At 41.6% G+C, this 18,263-nt stretch overlaps 1 protein-coding gene and 2 pseudogenes across 3 annotated transcripts in view; all 3 read right to left on the bottom strand.

The window, feature by feature from the left end:
• STARD9 (StAR related lipid transfer domain containing 9) overlaps positions 1–18,263 on the bottom strand; it is a 128,969-nt gene that overhangs the window by 85,848 nt on the left and 24,858 nt on the right. The gene's annotated exons all lie outside the window — the stretch shown is intronic.
• LOC131752058 (importin subunit alpha-1 pseudogene) lies at positions 5,046–7,111 on the bottom strand (annotated as a pseudogene).
• On the bottom strand, positions 14,888–16,076 carry LOC131753131 (nucleophosmin pseudogene; annotated as a pseudogene).

Genomic DNA, 18,263 nt, shown 5'->3' with positions numbered 1-18,263 from the left:
CAACCGCACCAAAGGCCAGTCTTCATCCAAAGGTGATGTCGTGTATATGTTGGGATTGGAAGGGAGTCCTCTATTATAAGCTCCTTCCAGAAAACAAAATGATTAATTTCAACAAGTACTGCTCCCAATTAGACCAACTGAAAGCAGCACTGGATGAAAAGCATCCAGAATTAGTCAACAGAAAATGCATAATCTTCCATCAGGATAACACAAAACCACGTTTCTTTGATGATCAGGGAAAAACTGTTACAGCTTGGCTGGGAAGTTCTGATTCATCCATGGTATTCACCAGACATTTGGGCACCTTTGGATTTCCATTTATTTAGGTCTTTATGAAATTCTCTTAATGGAAAAAATTTCCATTCCCTGGAAGACTATAAAAGGCACCTGGACTAGCTCTTTTCTTAAAAAGTTTTGGGAAGACAGAATAATGAAGTTGCCTGAAAAATGGCAGAAGGTAGTGGAACAAAAGGGTGAATATGTTGTTCAATAAAGTTTTTGGTGAAAATGAAAAATGTGCCTTTTATTTTTACTTAAAAACCGAAGGCACTTTTTGGCCAACCCAATACCTTCTTTTTTAAATTTATTTTTAAAATAAATTTATTTATTTTATTTTATTTATTTTTGGCTGCATTGGGTCTTTGTTGTTGCGCGCATTTTTCTCTAGTTGTGGAGAGCGGGGGCTACTCTTCATTGCAGTGCGCAGGCCTCTCATGGCAGTGGTTTCTCTTGCTGTGGAGCATGAGCTCTAGGTGCACAGGCTTCAGTAGTTGTGGCTTGCGGGCTCTAGAGCATGGGCTCAGTAGTTGTGGCATACGGGCTTAGTTGTTCCATGGCATGTGGGATCTTCCCGGACCAGAGCTCAAACCTGTGTCCCCTGCATTGGCAGGTGGATTCTTAACAACTGCACCACCAGGGAAGCCCCTCAATACCTTCTTCATTAGGTTTTCTCCTAGTTATTTCATTCTTTTTGAAGTGATGGTAAATGGGATTTTTTTCTTAACTTCTCTTTCTGATAGCTTGTTGTTAGTGTATAGAAATGCAACAGATTTCTGTATTTTAATTTTGTGTCCTGAAACTTTACCAAATTCATTGATGAGCTCTAGTAGTTTTCTAGTGGCATCTTAGGATTTTCTATGTACAGTACCATGTCATCTGCAAACAGTGACAGTTTTACTTCTTCCTTTCCAACTTACATTCCTTTTCTTTTTCTTATCTGATTGCTGTGGCTAGGACTTCCAATACTGTGTTGAATAAAAGTGGCAAGAGTGGGCAGCCTTGTCTTGTTGCTGATCTCAGAGGAAATGCTTCAGGTTTTCACCACTGAGTATGAGGTTAGCTGTGAGCTTGTCATATATAACCTTTATTATGTTGAGGTATGTTCCCTCTATACCCACTTTGTGCAGAGTTTTTGTCGTAAATGGATGTTGAATTTTGTTAAAAGCTTTTTCTGCATGTATTGAAGTGATCATATGGCTTTTATTCATACATTGTTTTGACTTTCTCCATATCTTCCTTTAGTTCTTTGAGCATTTTTAGGACAGTTAAAAGTCTCTGTCTAGTATATCTGCCTTTAGGTCCTTTTTAGGGGTGGTTTCTGTTGATTAATTTTTCCTTTACATGGGCCATACTTTCATGTTTCTTTGTATTGTGATTTTTTTGTTGAAAACTGGACATTTGAATCTAATAATGTAGTAACTCTGGAAATCAGATTCTTTCCTTTCTCCAGCATATGCTGTCTCTTGTTATTCTTTTCATTTATTGTTTTTGTGTTTTTGATTGTTGTAGGCTGTCTCTGTGCTGAGGATCAGACAGAGGTGTAAAGCTAAAGTATTCTCAGGTCTTTTCTGAGCCTTTCCCTGGGCATGTTTGGTCACTTTTTAATTTTCCCTGTGTGTTTTGTTGTTTTTGAATGCCTGGTCATAAATATCTGGCTCCCAAAAGGAGAAAAAGAGAAAAATGAAGTGGGGTGGGGTGGGGAGAAGGGGTGCTGGCCCTTTAAATTCCCTGGAAGTCACTTCATCAGGATGGGGAGGGACTTGGAGAAAGGTGCAACAACAATGGTTGCCTACCTCTTTGTCTGCACCTCTGTGATCAGAAGCAGCAATTAGCAATCAGAGCAGATTCCTGATATTTGGAAAACAGGGTCCTTTTTGCCCACCCTGACTTCTGCAAGCTACGTGCAAGATGCTCCAGGACCAGTGCACAGCTGCCTGCCACTTGGCTGGGAATAGGGAATGGGTGGCTGCTACTATGTTAAGAGCTGAAATTAACTTCAATTTGCCAGGTCCTCTGGAAGTGGCAACTCTTCAATAAACTCCAGAGTTCCAAAACAGTTACATAAGATGGATTCTGCCACTGCAATTGTTATCTAGGTGGGAAGACAGATTACTGCTTTCTTCCCAGAATCCTCTCCGTCATAATAATGTTCTAAAACACAAATTAGTACCCTCATATTTCCCTACTGAAAGTTGTCTATATATTTAAGTACATAAGAATTTCTTTTATTCTTGAATCCATTAACTAAGATGTACCCAAATTATCACGCTATATATGTACTTTTCCTTTTAAATTTTTGAAAAATATAAATATGTGAAATGATATTAATCTAAACAGAGACTCTAACAAAACCATATGAAATTATTTACTCAACCAATATTTGTAAAGTGCCTACTAAAGCAAAATACTGTGCTTTGCACTACTCCTATTGTTTGAGGATATTTATTAGGATTACTTTGCACAATGCATACTTCAACAGAAGTGCTTTATTCAACAAACAGTTCATACAACTCAACAACAAAATAACAAACAACCCAATCCAAAAGTGCGCAGAAAACTTAAAGAGACATTTCTCCAAAGAAGAAATACAGATGGCCAACAGGCACATGAAAAGATGCTAAACATCACTAATTATTAGAGAAATGCAAGTCAAAACTACAATGAAGTACCACCTTTCACCGGTTAGAATGGCCATCATTAAAAAGTCTACAATTTATTTTAAAGTCCTTTTTCAAAAACCAGAGTTTTAGATTCATATAGCTAGTAACATTTACTAAGCAATTATTTTGTGTTAGGCTCTCAGCACCTTAAATGTTATTAATCCATTTAATCCTCACAATACATCTATGAGGGTAGTTAATATTATCAAAGTTCTCTAATGTTCACACAAGAAAATTGACGTCCCATGGGTAGTAAGTACCTCTAAACAAAGCTCTTGCTTTTAACCACTGTGATATTCTGCCACCAGCAAAATAACTGTTCACTAGGGTTATCAGGAAAGGCAAATCTTATCTGTTGAACACTAAGCTATTACCCTACAATTTAAATTGTTCTCCAAGGTTTCCTTACTTCCTGTTGTTTTGCTTCACACTGGGAAAAACTTTACCAAGTCTCCTTTGAGTATTTCTAAATAGCAGTCTCAGTAAAATTTTGTTATAGCCTTTGGTCAAAAACAATAAAATCTGATGCTTCTGCCATTTGTTAATCACTTTTGGAGTCTTTTTGCTCCATTAACCTTTTCATTTGCACATGAAGAGAATTATAATCTCACCCCCAAATTTCACCCACATTGCTATTACTAAATGACCAGAATTTGAAGCCTTATTAGAGACAGACAAGATTACATTTTTTTTCTTTCTTTGCTGTTTTTCAAACTACAAAGAACACCCACTTTTTGTACCAAGTGAAAAAACACAATGCATGAAGAAAAAAACTAACCTTCCATCCCTACCTCAACCCCTAATCCTACTCATTTAAGTATCCAACAGGTCCCCTTCAGGTACTGACGGAAAGAAGGATATAACTAACAGGTATGTCCTTCCATACCTTTTTCCACATATATAAGGATATACAGTTCTTCGTTTTTCTTTATTTTCATTGAAATAGACACATATAATGCACGTCAACCTGCAACTTGCTTTTTATCACATAACATAGCATGAACATACAGGTTATTTCCCATAGATACAACTCTTCCTTTTTTCATGCATACACAAATCCACAGTTACCCGAACACAATTTAAAATAATTGGGGGACTTCCTTGGCAGTCCAGTGGTTAAGAATACGCCTTCCAATGCAGGGGAGGTGGGTTCGATCCCTGGTTGGGGAGCTAAGATCCCACATGCCACAGGGCAACTAAGCCCACGCACCGCCAACTACTGAGCCCGCGCTCTCTGGAGCCCACGCACCACAACTAGAGAGAAGCCCGCGCACCGCGACGAGAGATGCTGCGTGCTGCAACTAAGACCCGATGCAGCCAAATAAATAAATAAATAATTAAAATAATTGGGCTATCATGCATGCTGCGGGGGGAATGCTTCGTTTTATTTCCTTTTTATTTGCCACCCCTCTTTTCCCTTCCTTTTTTCCTCCTTCATACATTAACCCCCACCTGTGGGTAAGACATGAACAACTGGCATCATTTCTTGTTCTTCCCACAGTCATAACTATAAATGCACACACGCTCACTCACATATTTATGGGTTTTGAATTCTTCTATGACATCTGCAATATATTCCACAGTGTATATGTACCAAAATTGAGTCAATCGTTCCCCTATAAATGGGCAATCACTTGTTTCTACTATTTTATCCCTACTCAAAATGTTCAATAAATATCCTTGACCATATATCCTTATTACTGTTCTTATTTTTATAGAATATGACCCTAACCTCTAGATACTCCAAGGTATAAAGTCTAACTTCCTCTATCAGAACTGCAACAAAGCCTGAGGCCTCCCCTGAACCCTCTAGGCCCTGAATGCCTGCTGACCCACAGCTGCTGCTGCTGCTGCTGTTTTTTTTTTTTTTTTAAGCAAAGGGTGAAATAATCTTTTTATAGGACACTGCAAGATATGAAATTCCACAGAGAAATTAAGAAACCCATTGCGAGGAGAAGCTTCATACAATATGCACAGTTTAGAACTGTTCAAGTATAGTTTCCTTGTAAAAAGTGGTTTTACCATAGCAAACCACATTTAAAGAGCTCTTAGAGAAACAGTAAGACAAACTTATACCAAACATAGTACACGTTTGGTATAATAAACTTATGCTTTAGTTGTACAATCTAAAAGTGGTCCCAGAGTGCCATCTGGAATTTGGGATGTACAGCCTTCAGAGGCAGTTTCTGGCACAACATTTTGATATTCTTGTTCCTCCAAAGGGAAGTATTTCTCAATCAAACTTAATGAAACTTTGTACACAGACTCATTTTCATGGTTTTATAGAGCTTCAATTTTGTCCAGACCTCTACATTCTTCAATTATACTAAGTTTCTCAGTTTCACCTAGCTTCTCAGCAGCCTGGAAGATACCTGAAATGGCATCCAGAATAACCATGGTAATTTTGGTATCTTTCACACTTCAGAGGTTCATCAACAATTCTATTATGCCACAATGAACAATCTGTTACACAATCTGTTCAACTGTTCCACAACTTTTCTAGTTGGTCACAGCCCATAAAGCTTCCTCTTGCTTCTTAAAGTCTGCCTTAGAACACCAACGAGGAATGGGACTAATCCATGATTCACAACTCATTGTATCTGGTGATGGTGGCCAGCTATGGTATTTGATATTGTCCATGTATCTGCTAATACTTCTGGACACCATGATACAGGAGACAAACTAAAGTAGGAAGAATTTGCTCAACAGCATCTAACAGGGATGCAGGATTCTTGTTGCAACAAAGGTTTGAAAGTGTCCAGGTAAGGTGCTACAAGTAACCACATGCTAAAGATGACACATTAAGAACTGCAAGAAAAGCCAACAGTGGATCAACTGCACCACACTTGATAGCCAAGTCAAAAAAAACCTGAACCATCACCTGTAAGGTTTCCAAGAGCCCATACAGCTTGTTCACTGATGTAAGCATGGGGAGATGCCAGGAGAGAAATGAATGCTGGGACAGCACAGCCCCAGTCTGCTTTTCTTTTTTCTGTTTTTTTAACATCTTTATTGGAGTATAATTGCTTTACAATGTTGTGTTAGTTTCTGTTTTATAACAAAGTGAATCAGCTATACGTATACATATATCCCCATATCTCCTCCCTCTTGTGTCTCCCTCCCATCCTCCCTATCCCACCCCTCTACGTGGTCACAAAGCACTGAGCTGATCTACCTATGCTATGCAGCTGCTTCCCACCAGCTATCAATTTTACATTTGGTAGTGTATATATGTCAATGTCACTCTCTCACTTAGTTCCAGCTTCCCCTTCCCCCTCCCTGTGTCCTCAAGTCCATTCTCTACGTTTGCGTCTTTATTCCTGTCCTGTCCCTAGGTTCTTCAGTACCATTTTTTTTAGATTCTATATATATGTGTTAGCATACGGTATTTGTTTTTCCTCTTTCTGATTTACTTCATTCTGTATGACAGACTCTAGGCCCATCCACCTCACTACAAATAACTCAATTTTGTTTCTTTTTATGGCTAATATTCCATTGTATATATGTGCCACATCTTCTATATCCCAGTCTGTTCTGATTGATTGATTTATGCATGCTTGCTGCGACGGGTCTTAGATGAGGCATGCGGGATTTTTAGTTGCGACATGCATGCAGGATCTAGTTCCTCGACCAGGGATCGAACCTGGGCCCCCTGCATTGGGAGTATGGAGTCTTACCCACTGGACCACCAGGAAAGTTCCAGCCCCAGTCTGTTCTGACGTCCTAGAGGCAATGTTAGTGAGCACCCAAGCAGATTCAAATTGAATGGGACTAAAGTCAGTTCTGCCCAAGAAGGACACAAATTTTGGAATCAAACCAGCCCAGATTATGTTGTCTACAGGAGGCTGTTTTTCCTATAAGGCAGTTTCCCAGCAGCCTGAGTTGCTTGGAGCTGGCTTTCCAAATTGTTGCTATTGATGCCTTTGACAGTATCATCAACAGACCAATTTACAGTGCCCTGGTCGTTTCGGTTTTCTTGAAGTGGAGAAGCCGCAGCCTCCGGAAGCAACCTTACATTTCTCCTTTTCAGCACCTGGTCATCCTTCTTAGCTTATTAGCTTTCCTCAGCTCCACATTAACCAGTATTCAGTGCGGCCTCATTTCTGTACTATCGTGCCCTTGAATCTGTTAACGCAGGCAGCTGGTGAGTTAGCATTCCTGTTGCTGGACATGGTTATGAAACACAGGGAGAAAGCTACAGAGCCAGCTCAGGTTTCCACAGGAGGCTGTGCAGACCCTATAGCTTCTAGACTTAAGAAAATTTGGGGCTAGAAATGGAAGGAAGCTGAGACATATTCAAGTCTCTTCTTTCAAGATATTCTCTAAGCATGTGATTTCCCCTGATTCTTTTTTTTTTTTTTTTTTTTTCGGTACGCGGGCCTCTCACCGTTGCGGCCTCTGCCATTGCGGAGCACAGGCTCCGGACGCGCAGGCTCAGCGGCCACGGCTCACGGGCCCAGCCGCTCCGCGGCATGTGGGATCTTCCCGGACCAGGGCACGAACCCGTGTGCCCTGCATTGGCAGGCGGATTCTCAACCACTGCGCCACCAGGGAAGCCCTCCCCTGATTCTTCAACCTCTTGCCACGATGTGCCCCAAATGATTTTCCTCACCACCCTGTAGAATACTAGAAATTCTCTCCATTAGAGTAATTCATGTGAGTTTGCTGTAACTTCACAGTGCCCCTATTAAAGTGCACACGCTACCAGGAAGGACAGAAGGATACTTTGTTGTGAATAGAAAAGGGATTGGAGAAATTATTGTGTGCTGGATAAGATGGTGATCAGGTATCAGAGAAGATAATGATAATAATAATAATAATAACACATAGCATTTATTATCTGTGAAGCACTGTTCTAAATGTTTTATATTTACTTAATCATTTAGTCCTCACAACTCTGAGGTAGGTATCATTATCCCCATTGTACAGATGAGATAAGTGAAGCACAGAGAGATAAAGGGACTAGCCCAGGATCACAGCCAGTAATCTGTGAAACTGGAAAATAAACCATATTTTTAATCACTATACTTCACCACCTTTCATCTAGGAAGGAGATGGGGTGTCAAAGAGGAAAGTCTAGGGTCCCTCTGGTGTCAGACCCTAAAATATGCCCTCTCTACTGAATGCAACTCTTATCACCTTTACCAAAAGATAAAAATAAAAATCCTTGTCTATTTGTCTAGGGCTTCTTTTTCTGAAAAGAAAAAAAGTAAAGAAAAAGAGAGACTTCCCTGGTGGCGCAGTGGTTAAGAATCTGCCTGCCAATGCAGGGGACACGGGTTCAACCTCTGGTCTGGGAAGATCCCACATGCCACGCAGCAGCTAAGCCCGTGTGCCACAACTATTGAGCCTGCTCTCTAGAGCCTGTGAGCTACAGCTACAGCTACTGAAGCCCGCGCGCCTAGAGCCCATGCTCCGAAACAAGAAGCCATCGCAATAAGAAGCCCACACACCACAACGAAGAGTAGTCCCTGCTCACCACAACTAGAGAAAGCCCACACACAGCAACAAAGACCCAACGCAGCCAAAAATAAATTTTTTAAAAAATAAACCAACAAAAAGAAAATTGCACATAGCAGCAAATACTCATACAGAGGTAATAGATAACACATACCACACACAGAAACATAAATTCATATTCTTAGTTTTAGCCTCTGATTACTGAAGGAATCAGATAAACTGAGCTTTGAGATCACCAAAACACATCTTTGTTTATACAAGATTTTGCTATTTCTAACAATGCTTTTTTGCTAAGGAATGTTCCCACGGACAACTGTCCAAGTGGCATGTGCCATCTGGTAGGTCCCATATGCAGCTTTCATACTCTCTGGACATAAGCAAGGAATTCACAGGACAGATAGATGGGTTTCTAGCTCTAATGTTTCCCTCCTCCTTGCAAAATGACAGATTCCTTATACAGGATCCTATGAGAAAAGATGCAAGATGGATTTATTGGAAAAGAATCTAAAGACTTACCATCCCACAGCCACTTCTAAGAAGACAACCACAAGTGATTCCTTGATCATAATCTGCCACGTTTTACGTCATTTAACCCTGTTTTCTAGGCCCCATCTGACTGGGCCCCAAGCAAAGAAAGTATGGGCAAAAGAGAGACTGTCAACCATTAGATGACCCCAAATAAGAATGCTAATAAGGTTATGCCAAATTGGATAAAGATTAACGGACACGATCAACTCTTGGGGAGCTCTGAATGCGAGACAGAGAGCTGCTATTGGCCTCCTACAGTTACTGCTCAATTCTGAGCAGTAATGAATAACGTTCCACTGTCATGTGGCCTGGCTGTGTGACTGTGGACAGTTTCCTTGTTTCCTCACACAGCCTCACATTCATGACCCATCGTGTGAGACAACCTGATCATCTCTCTCCCATGCAGCTTGAAAAAGCCCTATCAAAATGGCAAGTTCAACTGTCAACAGCAACAAGAACAAAGCCGAATCACTGAGCAGCAGTCACATGACAAGTGGACTTGTTAGCAGTTTACTGGTTTGATTATCAGGCGTGAGGGAGTCTTTGCTTATTCATTAGGCAGAATCCAAGAGGGATAAGCTGTTTCACCGCTTTCAGGGTAGTATATAAAATAAAGGGACATTGCAGATCCAGGAGAAGGCCTTCGCTCCATCAGACAGAACTTTCAAGAGCTAGGATACTTGCAGCAATTCAGGCAAATCATTCGGGAATCTTTCCATTCCTAATAATTAAGGATCTGTGAGACAGAGTTAGCAAATTTTTTTCTATTATGAGCCATACAGCAAATATATTAGGCTTTATGGGCCATAGAGTCTCTGTCACAACTACTCAATTCTGCCTTTTTGTACAAAAGCATCCATAAACACTACATAAACAAATGGGCATGGCTATGGTCCAATAAAACTTCACTAAGTCAGGTGGTGGACAGATGTGGCCCACAGTTGTAAGGCAAAAGTCCTTTTTAGAGCCAACTTCTTCAAAACTATAAGTCAGTTTGAAGGTTCCAAGTGGAAAAAGAAACAAAGCAAAACTAAAGAGCGTCCTACATACATGAAAGGCCTTCTAATCCTTTGAAATACATTAAAATCATTTATCATTGAAAATAAAGTGAAAGTATATGGACAGATCACCTAGACCCATTTTCTTATTTATTTATTTATTGTCTGTGTTGGGTATTTGTTGCTGTGTGCAGGCTTTCTCTAGCTGTGGCGAGCGGGGGCTACTCTTCGTTGTGGTGTCACTGTGGTTCACGGGCTTCTCATTGCAGTGGCTTCTCTCATTGCAGAGCACGGGCTCTAGGCACACAGGCTTCAGTAGTTGCACCAGGCGAGCTCAGTAGTTGTGGCTCGTGGGCTCTGGAGTGCAGTCTCAGTAGTTGTGGCGCACGGGCTTAGTTGCTCCACGGCATATGGGATCTTCCCAGACCAGGAATCGAACCCGTGTCCCCTGCATTGGCAGGCGGATTCTTAACCACTGGGCCACCAGGAAGTCCCGACCCATTTTCTTACAGTAACTGATATTGTACCAAAATTAAAGTCACTCAATAAGATCAACACTGAAGAGTCATCAGTCAGGACAAGCTTAGGTTAGCTTAGGCTATTGTAGCAAACCTCTAAAGCATAGTAGCTTAAAACAACAAAAGTTTATTTCTGGGTCATGCTACCTGTGGGTCAGTAGGGAGTCTTGATGGTTGTAGCTTCTCTGACAGAACCACCTATCTCCAACATTACTGATCTTGGTGCCAGAAGGAAAGAGGGCTTTGGAAGGTCATACTCCAGCAACTGAAGGCTCAGACATCATTTCTCCTTAAAATATACTAGACAGAGCTCATAATATGGCCCCCCTCCCCTCACACAATGGGACCAGGAAGTGAAATTCTATCACGCAACAGAAGATGAAAAGCCAGGAATACTGAGTGAGCAGCATGAGTGACTATCACATAGCAATGGTTAAGTCACTTTTACCTAGATGATCACAAAATGAGATTTTCTTATTAAAAACACATTTCTGATATACTGGTTAGCCAGAAACCAATGTCAACTTCATTTACATTAAAATTTCAAAGTGCTCAGTATACTCTTCCTTAGTGTCTAAGGATTTGGCAATGGCAGGACTTGAGGTCATCATTATGAGTATCAATTCTCAATGCCCATAGTGGTAGATGCAGAGAATACAGTAGACTGAGTGTTTACTGACCACAGGACATAACCAGAAGCTGTGTTGGGGGCAGGGCTCTCCCAGGAAGCTTTGAGGACAGGATACACAGAGTGGTTTTTCCACAGCCCTCTCCAAGACCAGCATGTATTTCAGAATTCCTTAGCTCCCTACTGCAGTCTTCTCAACCAGCTTTGATGGTATAGCAGGTGCTGTTCATGTTCTACGCCTATATACACTTGGATTCCTTTACAATTTTCATATGCACCAGCCAGTGGGTGTGCTTTAACTTCCAAAAGTCAGTATCTGTGTCTCTTTGTTTTTCTTGGACAACTGCCCTCAGGTTACTGAAACGTCTTCTAAGAGCCAGATGTTCTTTATTTATTTATTTTTAACATCTTAATTGGAGTATAATTGCTTTATAATGGTGTGTTAGTTTCTGTTTTATAACAAAGTGAATCAGCTATACATATACATATATCCCCATATCTCCTCCCTCTTGTGTCTCCCTCCCACCTTCCCTATCCCACCCCTCTAGGTGGTCACAAAGCACTGAGCTGATCTCCCTGTGCTATGTGGCTGCTTCCCACTAGCTATCTATTTTACATTTGGTAGTGTATATATGTCCATGCCATTCTCTCACTTCATCCAAGCTTGGATGTCCTCAAGTGGTGCTGGGAAAACTGGACAGCTACATGTAAAAGAATGAAATTAGAACATTCCCTAACACCATACACAAAAATAAACTCATAATGGATTAAAGACCTAAATGCAAGGCCAGACACTTTAAAACTCTTAGAGGAAAACATAGGCAGAACACTCTATGACATAAATCACAGCAAGATCCTTTTTGACCCATCTCCTAGAGAAATGGAAATAAAAACAAAAATAAACAAATGGGACCTAATGAAACTTGAAGCTTTTGCACAGCAAAGGAAACCATAAACAAGACAAAAAAACAACCCTCAGAATGGGAGAAAATATTTGCAAATGAAGCAACCGACAAAGGATTAATCTCCAAAATTTATAAGCAGCTCATGCAGCTCAAGATCAAAAAAGCAAACAACCCAATCCAAAAATGGGCAGAAGACCTAAATAGACATTTCTCCAAAGAACATATACAGATAGCCAACAAACACATGAAAGAATGCTCAACATCACTAATCATTAGAAAAATGCAAATCAAAACTACAATGAGGGGGCTTCCCTGGTGGCACAGTGGTTAAGAATCCGCCTGCCAATGCAGGTGACACGGGTTCGAGCCCTGGTCCGGGAAGATCCCACATGCCGCAGAGCAACTAAGCCCGTGTGCCACAACTGCTGAGCCTGCGCTCTAAAGCCCGTGAGCCATAATTACTGAAGCCTGCGAGCCACAACTACTGAAGCCTGCGAGCCACATCTACTGAAGCCCACACGCCTAGAGCCCGCCCTCTGCAACAAGAGAAGCCACTGCAATGAGAAGCCCACACACCGCAACGAAGAGTATCTCCCTCTCACCACAACTACAGAAAGCCCGCATGCAGCAATGAAGACCCAACACAGTCAAAAATAATAAATAAAATAAATTTATTAAAAACAAACAAACAAAAAAACTACAATGAGGTATCACCTCACACCTGTCAGAATGGCCATCATCAAAAAATCTACAAACAATAAATGCTGGAGAGGGTGTGGAGAAAAGGGAACCCTCCTGCACTGTTGATGGGAACATAAATTGATACAGCCACTATGGAGAACAGTATGGAGGTTCCTTAAAAAACTAAAAATAGAACTACCATACCACCCAGCAATCCCACTACTGGACATATACCCAAAGAAAACCATAATTCAAAAAGAGTCATGTACCACAATGTTCACTGCAGCTCTATTTACAATAGCCAGGATGTAGAAGCAACCTAAGTGTCCAACAACAGATGAATGGATAAAGAAGATGTGGCACATATATACAATGGAAATCACTCAGCCATAAAAAGAAAGGAAACTGAGTTATTTGTAGTGAGGTGGATGGACCTAGAGTCTGTCATACAGAGTGAAGTCACAAAGAAGAAAACAAATACCATATGCTAACACATATATATAGAATCTTAAAAAAAAAACTGATATGAAGAACCTAGGGGCAGGACAGGAATAACAGCCAGATGTTCTTTAGCAGGCAGTTTTTACCAATGACTGATGGGTACAGCGAAACTCAGGACATTCTTGATTAGGAAAACTCTATACTCTGTCTTCAGAGCACCTCTGTGGAGTTGCTTGGCCTCCTCCTTCTCTTGCTGGTCTCAGTTCCCCATCCTACCTACCACTTCTTTTCCAGTGATACGTCCTAATAAATGACTTTCACACAACTCCTCATCTCAGGGTCTGTTACTGAGGAAGCCAGACTGAAAACAGCCCACTCACAGCTTGAGGACATAAAGGCTATACAGTGCTACAAAATGCAACCAGGATTTGGACTCAGGAGACTCCAAATGACAAAGTTGCCGCCCTACAACTTATTAGGTAACAGCAGTCTTTATCAACCCTTCTAAAATGTAGAAATAATGGTACTTAACACAACAATTTTGTGACAAATACATGGGATGATGACAATACATGTGAAAGCACTTTGTAAACTAGAGAATATTACACTAGGAAGAAGTTAGCTCATTTAAGATAGGTGTTTCCCAACTTCTAATCCTTCCCCCAATCTGTAATTATGACTATGCTCCCCACTGTTTACATATAGAAGAAAATTTGTACAGTGGTGGTTCTCAGATTTTAGCATGCATCATAATCACCTGGAGGGCTGTTTAAAGAGTTTGATGGGATCCACCCCTAGAATTTTAGATTCAGTAGGTCTGAAGTACAGCCCAATAATTTGCATTTCTAACAAGTTCCCAGGTAATATCAATGCTGCTGATCTGGAGACCTCACTTTGAGAAGGAAAACTTCAGCCACCTCTGCAGAATGAAAGTTACAGTGGTCTTACTTACCATAGAGAGAATTTATAGGAAACAAAGACTAAGCTTTAAAAAACTTATTGTGAGATTTTCTTTCTCATGCTGTGGATGTATGTCCTCATGTTATGAAATAAACATGTGCAAGCAGAGTTGAATGTGAAGAAAATTTCTGCAGAAGAAAATTTCTATATTCCATCTCAATTCCATACTGACTTGCATTTAATTAAAAAAAAGAGGTTCAGATAGCTGTTACTTTAACATCTGTCATGACACTAGATTGACAAGAACAATTTATTCACTATTGAAATGTACCAGGTAATATTCAAAGCACTTTACCTGCATTAATAATTTATTCCTCACAACAACCCATGAAGTAGATATTATCATCTTCATTTTACAAGTGAGGCAACCAAATCAGAGAGAGGTCCAGAAAGCTGCCCAGAGTCATACAGCTAGCAAATGTCAGAGGTGGGGTTCAAACCCAAGCAGTGTGACACTACAGTCCACAGTCTAAACCAAAAACAACATTGCATAATGGATGATTTTTTAAAACTCTGACCAGTTTACAAAATTCTAACTCTATGATCTTTCTTCTTATCAGCTCCCCTTTATGTATATACCTTCCATTACTAGGTGGGCCATATGATCAAGCATGGAGTTACCCCAAACACAGGCATGGCTCCCAGGAAGCTTGCCAGTTGCTTTGCCTACATGTGGATAATAACTCATAATGCTGGGCTGTAATACAATCCTGTACACAACTATTAAATATGGCACATGCTCAACCTGAAGAGTACCAAAACTGAGGGATGATAAACAGCACACATGCTAAAACCTCACTAATCTACTCTATTTTTTTTTTTTTGATTCAAATATTTATTGAGCAGCTAGGGAGATACAAAGGTGATTAAAATATGGTTAAAGAAGTGAAGCAAATGCACAAGTAATAGAAAGCAAAGTATAAGGTTCACTGAATCACAGCAGTCAAAAGAAAGTGTTTTAGGAGACCAAGAGATTGCTTCCAGCCTGGAAGGGGGGCATGGGTGGGTGGCAAATCAGGAAAGGGGATTGAGTTAAAATAGAAGACTTCAGTCTGGATTGTTGATGATACTCAGTTTGGACTACATTTGTCTCTCCTTTTCCTCTCTCCCCATCTTTGGGCTTAATTTACCAGTAGTGCCCAGGATTGTTCAATGCGCTTTTTCTATACTTGCTTGCATTTTTGCTTTAATGTCTTCTACAGAGCTAGGTCCTTTCGGTGTTTTAGGAGTTTTTTCCTGTTTTTTGAAGGATTCTTGACCTTTTGATCTTGGTGTTGATGGTTTTGAGTCTTTTCCATTCTGGTTTGATTTTTGTGCATTTTTGGCTGGAGTATCTCGTACAGATTTCTTTACTGGAGCTTTTTCTTCAGCCTCCTCATCATCAAAGTCATCATCATCATCATCTTCATCTTCATCGTCGTCGTCATCATCATCATCTTCATCTTCATCAGCAGCAAGTTTTACTTTTTTCTGTGGAACCTTGCTACCACTTCCAGGGGCAGAACGCTTCCCAGATATACTTAGGAGTTTCACATCCTCCTCCTCTTCATCTTCTGACTCTGCATCTTCCTCCACAGCTACTAAGTGCTGTCCGCTAATATGCACAGGCCCTGAACCACACTTCAACCGTAAGACCACAGGTGGTGTTATTTCAAAGCCCCCAAGGGAAACCGTTGGCTGCACAGACATTTTCAAAGTTGCCAGTGTTACTTTAATTGGACTGCCTTCATAATTCATCGCCTCTGCTTCGACAATGTGCAATTCGTCCTTTGCACCAGCCCCTAAACTGACCGTTCTTAAAGATAACTGGTGCTCATTTTCATCATTATCCACCTTAAAGTGATAATCTTTGTCGGCCTTTAGTTCACAACCGAAAAGATAGTTCTGGGGCCTCAGGGGGCTCATGTCCATGTCCATCGAATCTTCCATGGGTTGGTGGCACGCACTTCGGTGGGAGAGAAAGTGGACGGAGATAAGACTACCGTTCGATGGAACAGTCACGCAGGACGGAATCAGACCAGGGACTAATCTACTCTATTTTGAAGATACTCTCCATGACATTTTTTTGCTAAAGAAATGCACTGAACAAACTAAAATGGGGACTTCCCTGGCAGTCCAGTGGTTAAGACCTTGCACTTCCAATGCAGGGGCCACAGGTTTGATCCCCGGTCAGGGAACTAGGATCCTAGATGCCACGCAGCATAGTCAGAAAAAAAAAAAAAAGAAGAACAAACCAAAATGCATCTGTATAGCTAGAAACCAGCCCCAGGCTGAATGCACGAGAAGGTTAATTGGATCCTGAGAGCTGCAAGTCAGAAAAAGAAGGGAAGGCTGAGGAGAAAGGCTGGCAGGGCTGTGTTTGGCCGGCCTGCCTGCCTCTCTTAAATTCAGTGATTAGCTAGGCAGGGACATTACTTTGCCTCTCAGCATCTCAGAGCATTCACTGGAAAAAAGCCCCAGGAAAGAGCTTTACAGTGTATTTTAACAGAGCACAAGTGGGACTTCTGAGGGGCTGGTAATACGCTATTTCTCCATCTGGATGCTGGTTATGTGGGTATGCTCAGCTTGTAAAAGTTCAAGTGGGTAGAAAATTTGAGCTGTTCACTTACAATGTGTGAACATATAATTTTTCTGTGTGTATATTTCAAGTTAAAAGTTTTAAAAAGAGTAGTTCTGTCTCCTTACCAGCCAAAAATAATGACACGCATCTGCTAAGGAATCTTTTCACCACACAGGCTGTTCTGCTGCAGAAGCTTGTTCATGACACATCGACTGAGCCAGAGGAGGGGGCTGTGAACAAAGGGTGGGGTGACAGCGAGGGCTTGGCTCACATTCGCTGAGGGCTTCAGAAGCCTTCCTCAACGCTGGACTGTTTAGGCAGAGTGCCATCACAGCGGGGGAGGAAGAAAAGAAAAGCATTTCCTCTCTAGCTGTTAGCTTCCTCTTTGTCCTCACTCCCTTCTTCCAAAATGTCCCCTGTCCACCCCCACCAACCTCAGCAGCAAATTATGCAAAAGAGCAGCAGTTCTGGGAGTTCAACCTCCAGATTCAGGGATGCCCTGGGCTGACCGTCACAAGCAAACCCGAGCAGGCCCCTGCAGTACTGAAGGGGACACACACATCACACACCTAAGGGCCCCACACACGATGCACACAGTACACGCTCAGTTAACACTGACTGAATAAATGAATACATAACCTGTGGACCCAATCCAGAATACACACCATAAATGTGTGCTGAATAAAATTAACGATAGCTGTTCTCCAGGTCTCCCCTAAGCGCTGCCTGCATTAATTCCACACACTTGATCTTCAGCCAAGATATACATCACCAGGTCAGCATCCTCCACATAGCACTGTTTCCATATTTTTGAATGTGCTCAGGAGGGCTCTTTACCACCTTTTGTAATGGATGCCCTCAGGCAGCACTCTGAAGGGAAGTCAAGTATGGCAAAGCTGCTTCAAGTTGTTGGAGTTGCTAATACTACTTCTATATAAGAAGAAAACAGGCCCGGAGGATGGAGTTCCTGTTTTTAACTCTCATTCCTGCCTAAGTGGAAAAAGTTTTCCTGCAACCATGCTGCTAGGAGCACATTTCCTGTTTTTAATATTGTTTAGTCTGAATGGGTCTCTAGTGACCAAACTTAATGCTGTAGAAGCAAACAAGCTTAGCCCCCAAGACAGTTCTTTTTTTTTTTTTTTTTTTTTTTTTTTTTTTTTTTTTGTGGTAGGCGGGCCTCTCACTGTTGTGGTCTCTCCCTTTGCGGAGCACAGACTCCGGACGCGCAGGCTCAGCGGCCATGGCTCACGGGCCCAGCCGCTCCGCGGCATGTGGGATCCTCCCGGACCGGGGCACGAACCCGTGTGCCCTGCATCGGCAGGCGGATTCTCAACCACTGCGCCACCAGGGAAGCCCCCAAGACAGTTCTAATTTCATAGTGGAGCTCAGCCAGCCCAGCTTAAGCCTATACCATTCTCAGCAATCCAAGGTCTAGTTAAAGAGATTAGTTTTGCGTTGATCTGAATTGCATCTGCTTCATGCATCCCGCTGGCAGGGGCCTTCCTCCCCCCAGCCACAGTTCCCTCCTCCAGTCTTCCCTGAAGACTTCATAGTTGCAGAAGACAGACCTGCCTGTTAGAACCACAAGACCTCTAACCTCACCCGTCTTGTGGTGCTTCTTGTGCCTCAGCTCCTCATCTCAAGT

This window comes from Kogia breviceps, chromosome 3, assembly GCF_026419965.1.
Source record: "Kogia breviceps isolate mKogBre1 chromosome 3, mKogBre1 haplotype 1, whole genome shotgun sequence".
In the NCBI taxonomy this organism is placed as follows: Eukaryota; Metazoa; Chordata; class Mammalia; order Artiodactyla; family Physeteridae; genus Kogia; species Kogia breviceps.
This window is presented reverse-complemented; position numbering and strand designations above follow the sequence as displayed.